The sequence below is a fragment of the Nannospalax galili genome, unplaced genomic scaffold (assembly GCF_000622305.1).
Source record: "Nannospalax galili isolate Female #2095 unplaced genomic scaffold, S.galili_v1.0 scaffold189, whole genome shotgun sequence".
Taxonomy (NCBI): domain Eukaryota; kingdom Metazoa; phylum Chordata; class Mammalia; order Rodentia; family Spalacidae; genus Nannospalax; species Nannospalax galili.
In genome coordinates this window covers 4,224,968-4,232,442 of record NW_008360331.1, presented here as the reverse complement: position 1 = coordinate 4,232,442, position 7,475 = coordinate 4,224,968, and the positions used below count along the sequence as shown (strand labels likewise).

At 42.2% G+C, this 7,475-nt stretch overlaps 1 long non-coding RNA gene across 2 annotated transcripts in view; it reads right to left on the bottom strand.

Annotated features, from left to right (window-relative positions):
- LOC115068999 overlaps window positions 1–7,475 on the bottom strand; it is a 29,686-nt gene that overhangs the window by 10,548 nt on the left and 11,663 nt on the right. Inside the window, exons 2-4 of one of the 2 annotated variants that reach the window (XR_003848353.1) lie at window positions 7,168–7,216; window positions 6,615–6,638; window positions 5,385–5,499 (exon numbers count right to left, since the gene is read on the bottom strand). This is a non-coding gene — a long non-coding RNA (uncharacterized LOC115068999). Of the gene's footprint in view, window positions 1–5,384; window positions 5,500–6,614; window positions 6,639–7,167; window positions 7,217–7,475 lie in introns of those variants that run through there. The other variant, XR_003848354.1, reaches the window with a different exon arrangement.

The window sequence follows — 7,475 nt, the reverse complement described above, 5'->3', positions numbered from 1 at the left end:
AAATTGTACCCTGGAGCAGAAACAGTCATTCCTTAAAGTTAATTTATATTCTTAATAGGAACCATGTTGTAATTTAACAATTTCGGTTTACAAGAGAACTTACTTACAAGTCAATTTGATATCTAGTAAATTATTATTTAATAATTGTTTCATTAGTATTAAACATAAATCTACACATTCATAACAGTCTCATTCAATAAATACTGTGGTTAGACAGTCACAACAAACCAGTTTCAAAAGCAAGACTGATTACCTTGATGAAATTTTGATCAGATGTATATAAAAGAAACTCTTAAAAGCCAGCAGTACTTTACATATACATACACACACACACACATACATACATACATACATACATACATACATATACACACACACATATATATGTATATATATATGAGAAGCTCATCTCAAAATGACTGTGTTGGACAAAGCCATACACACTGATGAGATGGAAAGAAACAACTGGTACATAGTTAAGCATCATCAAATTGGTGTTTACAGCTTTTAGCATAATCAATTAAGGAAACTGTGATGCTTTAGTTACTGACTGAGGAATTCTAGGCAGAAAATCTTTTTTTTAAAAGCTATCCTGTTGTTTTTTTATTAAGTAGCTAAATTTATCTTTGTATTTACCATACATTTTACATTAGTCTGTGTTAGTGACTTTACTCAGTATTGTGACCAAATAGAGAATCCCATTAACTACTTTTACTATAGACAGTAATACCCTCTGTTGAAATTAGTTTAAACCTTAGCTGTTTTTAATTGTACAGTGAATTTACTCTTAGGCTGTTTTGTTGTTCTCCTTTTCTTGTCACAGGGTCAGGGGGCCATCCTGAACCTGGAAAAGTCTTGGAGAACATATCTTGAGATAATAGGCTTGAGTCTGAAGTGGGAGGGCCAATTCATCTCCAGAGTCAGCATCTCAGTGAGCTCAAACAGCATGTGAATTATATTGGTAATTATGTTTACCAATATAATTAATACAAAAAGGCATTTGTTTTCCTTTAGCCTAAAAGTTTTGAATTGTTTATCCATATTTTACTTTTAAACTAAGTCAAGACTGTTAACTTGCATGGTGAATTCCTTTGAAGAGGCCTGTCAGTCTGGATTGGAAAAAACATTTTATAATTTATTATATATGATCTTGGATTAAGTACCCATGAACTGGAGAATAAGGAATACAGAAAACAATGGTTCCTAAAAGTAAATGCAAAGAGACAATATCATAATGCTCTTTTCTTTTTAGTCTATCCATGACATTGTAACTAGAAGGTGCCCAGGGAATGATGTGGCAGAGACAAAAGCAAGCATAGTATAACTGAGCATCAGTGAGAGAAATACTCTATTCCAGAGAAAAACAGGCTTAGAATCACAATACAGAAAAGGGAAGCAATTGGGACCAGTGGAGTCCGCATCTAAAGTCTCCCATTCAAGTAGGCTATCCCTTTTAATCTCTCATAGTTGTAACTATGTGTTGGTAGTAGCTTGGCTCCCGAGGACTGGCATAGCCACTGCTGTGGGAGAGAGGGAAGAGAAAAGGCCATGACCTGTGCTGCATGCGCCCTCGGTGCGAGCCAGCCGCCATCTGGGTACATGCGGCATGAAGGCACTTTCCCCCAAGGGGAAGCCCATGGGGACACGGAGGACTATGGGAGAAAGCCCTCCACATGGGGCGGTTGTCTCGGGTGAGCCCCTTCCCCAAGAAAAAGTTTACGAAATAAAAAAGGCTTTTAAAATCTTTTTTCTGTTTGTCCATGGGGCACACCACCTTAAATTCTTTAAATGCTCTGTGGCCACCCACTGCTTTAAATCTCTTGTCTCTCTCTCTCTCTCTCTCTCTCTCTCTCTCTCTCTCTCTCTCAGCAGGCCAATTTAAATTCTCACCTAACTGGTTTGGCCTGAGCCTGAATGCCCCAAAGCAAGGTAACAAAACAGATAAGGAAGTTTATTTGCTCTCTTACGAGTTGAATTCAATGTGTGTGAAAAATCCCTGCATGATAGAACTTTGAGGATTCTTTGTTTCTAGGGGTGTTGTTCAAGATAGAAAAGGAAAGGGGGTGAAACACTGATTCCTAGGGAAACATTCCCGAGACCCAAAGGTCTCAGGGGATTCCTTGCTAGTCCACAGTGCAAGCCTGACTGCAAGTTTCAGAGAACGGGTGACCGCTCTAAGAGCATTTAACTGGTTGTCGTGTGATGGGGTTTTGCATTAGAAAGATGTATACATAGGAGGTCTTTGTCTACACCCAGGTGGGCAGTCAGAGTCTGTTCAGAGGACTAAGAGCCTTTGGCCAGCATCAGGGAGTAGCCCTGATCAGAAAGCCTCAATTGCTCCTTTGTCTTTAACAGTCTCACGTGAAGACTCAGACCGAAAGTAAAAGGAGGAAAGGAGGGTTTGCCGATCCTTAAGAGTGGGATGGCCAAGGCAAAGCTGCCACTACCCCCTTGGAAGGGGGGTACTCACAAACTCTGTGCATTCCAGGAGCCCCATGTTTGGGCTCCAGCTGTGGGTCTCTCCCACCCCTCATGGGCTCTTGGCCACCGACCTATGAGAATAAAGGGAGCAGAAGCGACTAATTGGGTCAGGATGGCCAGTGAGCACGATGGAAAAGACCTTCCAGGAGTCAATTTCAGTGATACAGCTCACTTATTCAGTGGGGGTCAGGGAAAAATATAGGGTGGCAATGGTAGCCAAAGCTTCAGCTGATAGGTGTTCATAGTATGCTTTATTTACATGTGGTAGGGGGATCTGATCATCTGGCTATAGGGCAATGCCTAATTGTCATATAGAAAAAACCTGGGGGCAGTTTAGTGCAGGTAACTATACAAAAGGTAATGTTCCAAATAAGGCTGGGCATCCATGCTTGGAGGCACTTTCCAGATAAGGGCAGGCAGAGAGCCAGAAGCCCCCAGTGAGAAAGGGAGTCCTCCATACAGCGCTGAGCTCCTTAGAGCTATCCAGACATGGCGGACTGCAACCTTAGCAGCAGGGTCCCCCAGCATTTGCTCTGTGTAATTAATAAGTGGTTTTGTTTGTTCTGTTTCGTTTTGAGACAGGCTGTCACTACATCTCACTGGCTGGCCAGGAATTCACAGAATCCTGAGGGCTGCTATTAAAAGCACATGTCACCATTTCCTGATGTTTTAGTTTTTTTGAGACAAGTTCTTGATATTTAACCTCCCATTTTCATACCCACACACAGATGCACAATTTAAAATAAATCTTATAAATGAGTCTCAAGTCTACATGTCAAAGGCATGCTTCCTAACCTTTGGTGACCCTAGGTGGTGGAAACTTTAGGAGACTTGGCCTAATTGGAAGTAGTTAGGTCATGGGGTGGGGGGCAGTGATCTTGAAGGGTATTTCAGGACCTTTACTCCATTTGGTCCACATCTCATCTTTCTTTTTTTTTTTCCTTTCCCATCTTTTTAAAGATGTATTTTGTCAGACATGGTGGTGCACACCTTTAATCCTAGCACTTGAGAGGCAGAGGCAGATGTATCTCTGTGATTTGGAGGCCGGTCTGGTCTACATAGCAAGTTCCAGGCCACCTGGGGCTACAGAGAAATCCTGTCTGAAAAAACAAAAGAAAACAGAGTTTTATTTTAACTAAATGTATGTGTGTGTGCCTGTGTGTGGGTATGTGCATATGTGAGGGCAGTCCAGAAGAGGGTGTTAGATACCCTGGAGGTAGAGTTACAGGCAATTGTGAGCTGTCTAATTTGGATGCTGGGAACTGAACTCAGGTCCTCTGCAAGATAAGCATGTGCTCTTAACTGCTGAGTCATTTCTCCAACCTCATGCCCGATCGTTTACTTCGCAGCTGCAATAAGGTGAGGAACTTCCTCCAAGACACATACCCATCAGTGTGTACTGCCTCCACACAGTCCCAGCTGCCACAAAGTCAAGTGACCATGGACTGAAACCAAAAGCCCAAAATAAATCTTTCCACGTCTCAGGCTGTCAGGTATTGTAGTGCAGTTTACTAGAGTAACACAGTTGATTTTCTGTTACAGCAAAATGTCTGAGACTGAGTAATTTATAAAGATATAAGTTTGTAGCTGGTGAGATGCCTCAGCAGGTAAGGGTGTTTGCTGCCAAGCCTGATGACCTGAGTTCAATCCTTGGGACACACATGGTGGAAAGAGAGTACCAATTCCCACACATTATCCTCTGGCATTTACATGTATGTCACAGCATGTAGGTGCCCCCTTTCATACAATTAATCAATAAACTTAATTATTTAAAATTTAAAAATTTTTAAAATGAAAATGTATTATTTTTATTTTATGTGTATGCATGTATTACCTGCATGCAGGTAAGTGCACCCATGTCATGCAATGTCCAAGGAGGACAGAAGAGGCTGTTGGATCCCCTGGACTTGGAGTTACAGACAATTGTTAGCTGACATATGGGGCTAGGATTTGAACCTGGGTCTTCTGTAAGAACAGCCATTGTTCTTAACTGCTGCACCGTCTCTCCAGCCCCAATTTAAATGTTTTTAGGACAAGGTTGTAGAGACTGACAAACACAAGAGCATGGTTTAGGGATCTGTAATAGCCTTTTCTTGGAGGTGGGAGGGTAACAAGAACAGAACCTAGGGCCTCACACACGCTAGACAAGTGGTTTACCACTGAACTATATCCCTAGCTCTTTTTACCTTTTGGAAACAGTATCTCACTAAGATGCCCAGGCAGACCTTAAACTTCCAATTCTCCTGCTTCTGCCTCTCCAATTGCAGGGATTACAGATCTCTGCCACCAGCCCTGGCTATTCCATGTCCTTCTTACTGCCCCATAAAGGATATTTTGAGATGTGAAACAGCAAGTGTGCTAGCATAGGAAAGACTTTTACAATATGGACATAATCTGGACTAATGACTTTTACCTAATCTTGCAACCAAAAAAGTTACTGTTTATAATGAAAACAAGCTCGCTGAGCCACCTGTTCCTCTTCTGTGGGCACCTGTCCTTAATCCCTCAGGACCTCACTCAGCCCTCCACTCATGATAGTGAATGAACGTGGGTGTGCCTGCTTAATATCAAAGCACCTGAAGCCGCCTGTTTTTCTCATTGAAACAATGAGGAGAATTTAGATGTTTTTTCGAAATTGCATGTGTGGTATTCTAGGCTTAGGGATCAAAGGGCAAGATTCTCCGATAAAATAAGGGTGGATCCCAGTTTCTACTCCCCCAATTCAGGCTGGAGATGTAGGAAGGAGTAAAGCCTGGGTGCACTTAATTACAAGCAATACACTCATCATACACAAAAAATAAAAACAACAAATATTTTTTTAAATCCATGATTTTAGTAAAATATACACACTTCATTTGGCTTTTAGAGTATTCATATAAGAATTAAACAATAAGAAATCACATGTGATTGTCATTTTGTGATGTAGGGGCTAGGAATCTAACCTGAGTCTTCTGCAAGAACAGTACGAGCTCTTAACCACTGAGTCATCTTTCCAGTCCCTCATTGTCTTTTGATAAACTATTCAACACAATAAGAAATAGATACTTAGGCAGCAATAAAACCAACTCTATTAAATAGGGAAAGGCTTACATTTTGAACCTCCCTTTGCAGACCTGGGACTCTGAGAAGTTAATTTTCTTAAGATTACAGACTAAGGTACTTTACCCAGTACTTTAAGTACAGGGCAAGATAAAGAGAACTAGATTCGAGGTCAAAAGGTCAATGTCCAAAAATAACTGCGGCAGTAATTAGCCATTTATCCTTGGGGAAATTAATCAGTATTGTCCGCTTACTGGTCTCTTCAGTTCTAAATTGCTATTGGTGGTAAAAATATGCTATGATCACACGGCAGCTGTGAAAATAGAGATTATGAATGTGTCTCTATTGTCCCATGCTCAGTTCCTTTCTCCTCTTTCCTTGACTTTGTTTCATTGACTGGGTCTCATATAGACCAAGCTGGCCTCAAATTCACTACATAGCTTAGGATGTCCTTGAACTCCTGATCTTCCTGCCTCCACCTCTCCAGTGCTGGGATTATAGGCCTATGCCACTAAGTCCAGCTCTCAAATAATATTTTTAAAATTTTGTTTTGCTGTGGAAAAAAACAACATAACTTCTGCTCTCATAACAAATTTCAACTATAATATTATTGACTATGTGGTGTTATATAGCTCATCTCTAGGGTTTATTTATTTTGCTTAACTGAAGCTTTATGCCCACTACATCCTCTCAATAGCCACAGGGAACCAGAAAGAAATCCCTTCTTAAAGGGTGAATAGGGGCCCTGGAGGCATAGCTCAGCTGGGAAAGTACTTGTCTTGCAAGCCTGAGGACCTGGGTTTGATCCCCGGAATCCATGGTTTAAAAAAAGTGTGGCACCATGCTTGCAGTCCTGGTACTGGGGAGGCAGGGGAGGCAGGGATAGGCAGGTAGGTCCCTGGGGCTCACTGCCCAGCCTAGCATACTTAGGAAGTTCCAGGCCAGGGAGAGGTTTGTTTAAACAAATAAGGGGATGAGCAGTGCCTGAAAAGTTGCAGCTAAGGTTGTCTTCTGGCCTCTACACACACATGCACATAAATGTAACTAGGGTCAGTGAGATGGCTCAGAGGGTACAGACTACTAAGCCTACTAACCTGAATTCGAGCCTCCAGATTCACCTGGTGAAAAGACAAAATGGAAAGTTGTCCTTTGACTACAACTGATGATCACAACTGAAGCCATGACACAGACACAGACACGCACACACAGAGATACACAGACAGACAGACAGACACACACATGCACATAAATGTAACTAGGGTCAGTGAGATGGCTCAGAGGGTACAGACTACTAAGCCTACTAACCTGAATTTGAGCCTCCAGATTCACCTGGTGAAAAGACAAAATGGAAAGCTGTCCTTTGACTACAACTGATGATCACAACTGAAGCCATGACACAGACACGCACACACAGAGATACACAGACAGACAGACACACACAGACACACATGTAAGCCTCCTCCCCCTTTTGAGACAGGGTCCCAGTATTTAGCCCAGACTGTCCTCAGCTCGTGATACATCTGCCTCCATCTCTCTGGTGTTGGGGCTGCAGGTGTATATAACCCTGCTTGGCTTGTTTTCTAATTTTCCGCAGTTTAACATTTCAAGAAAGGCAACACGAAGGGCTTAAGTCATGGAAAAACTCACCCAAAGACTGTTGGCCTATGTCCTCTGGCTGCCAGGGTGAACATGGAGACTGCAAGCAAGAAGAGAGTTGGAGAGGGAAACCGTTATGACCATTCAGCTGGGTGCTGGTGCTGTTCTGATTGGAAGTTTAGGGTGTGGCCTTCTAGTGGGCCTTATGCTGGGAAAGACTAGCAGCAGTGGGAAATTACCTTCTGGGGAATCCCTGCTGTTGATTTCACTTGTTAATTAGTTCCTGGATTCCACGCCCAGTATTCAAATGCTGCCCTACAGAGAAAACGCCTCCTCATTATTCTTAGAGTCCTGTGGGT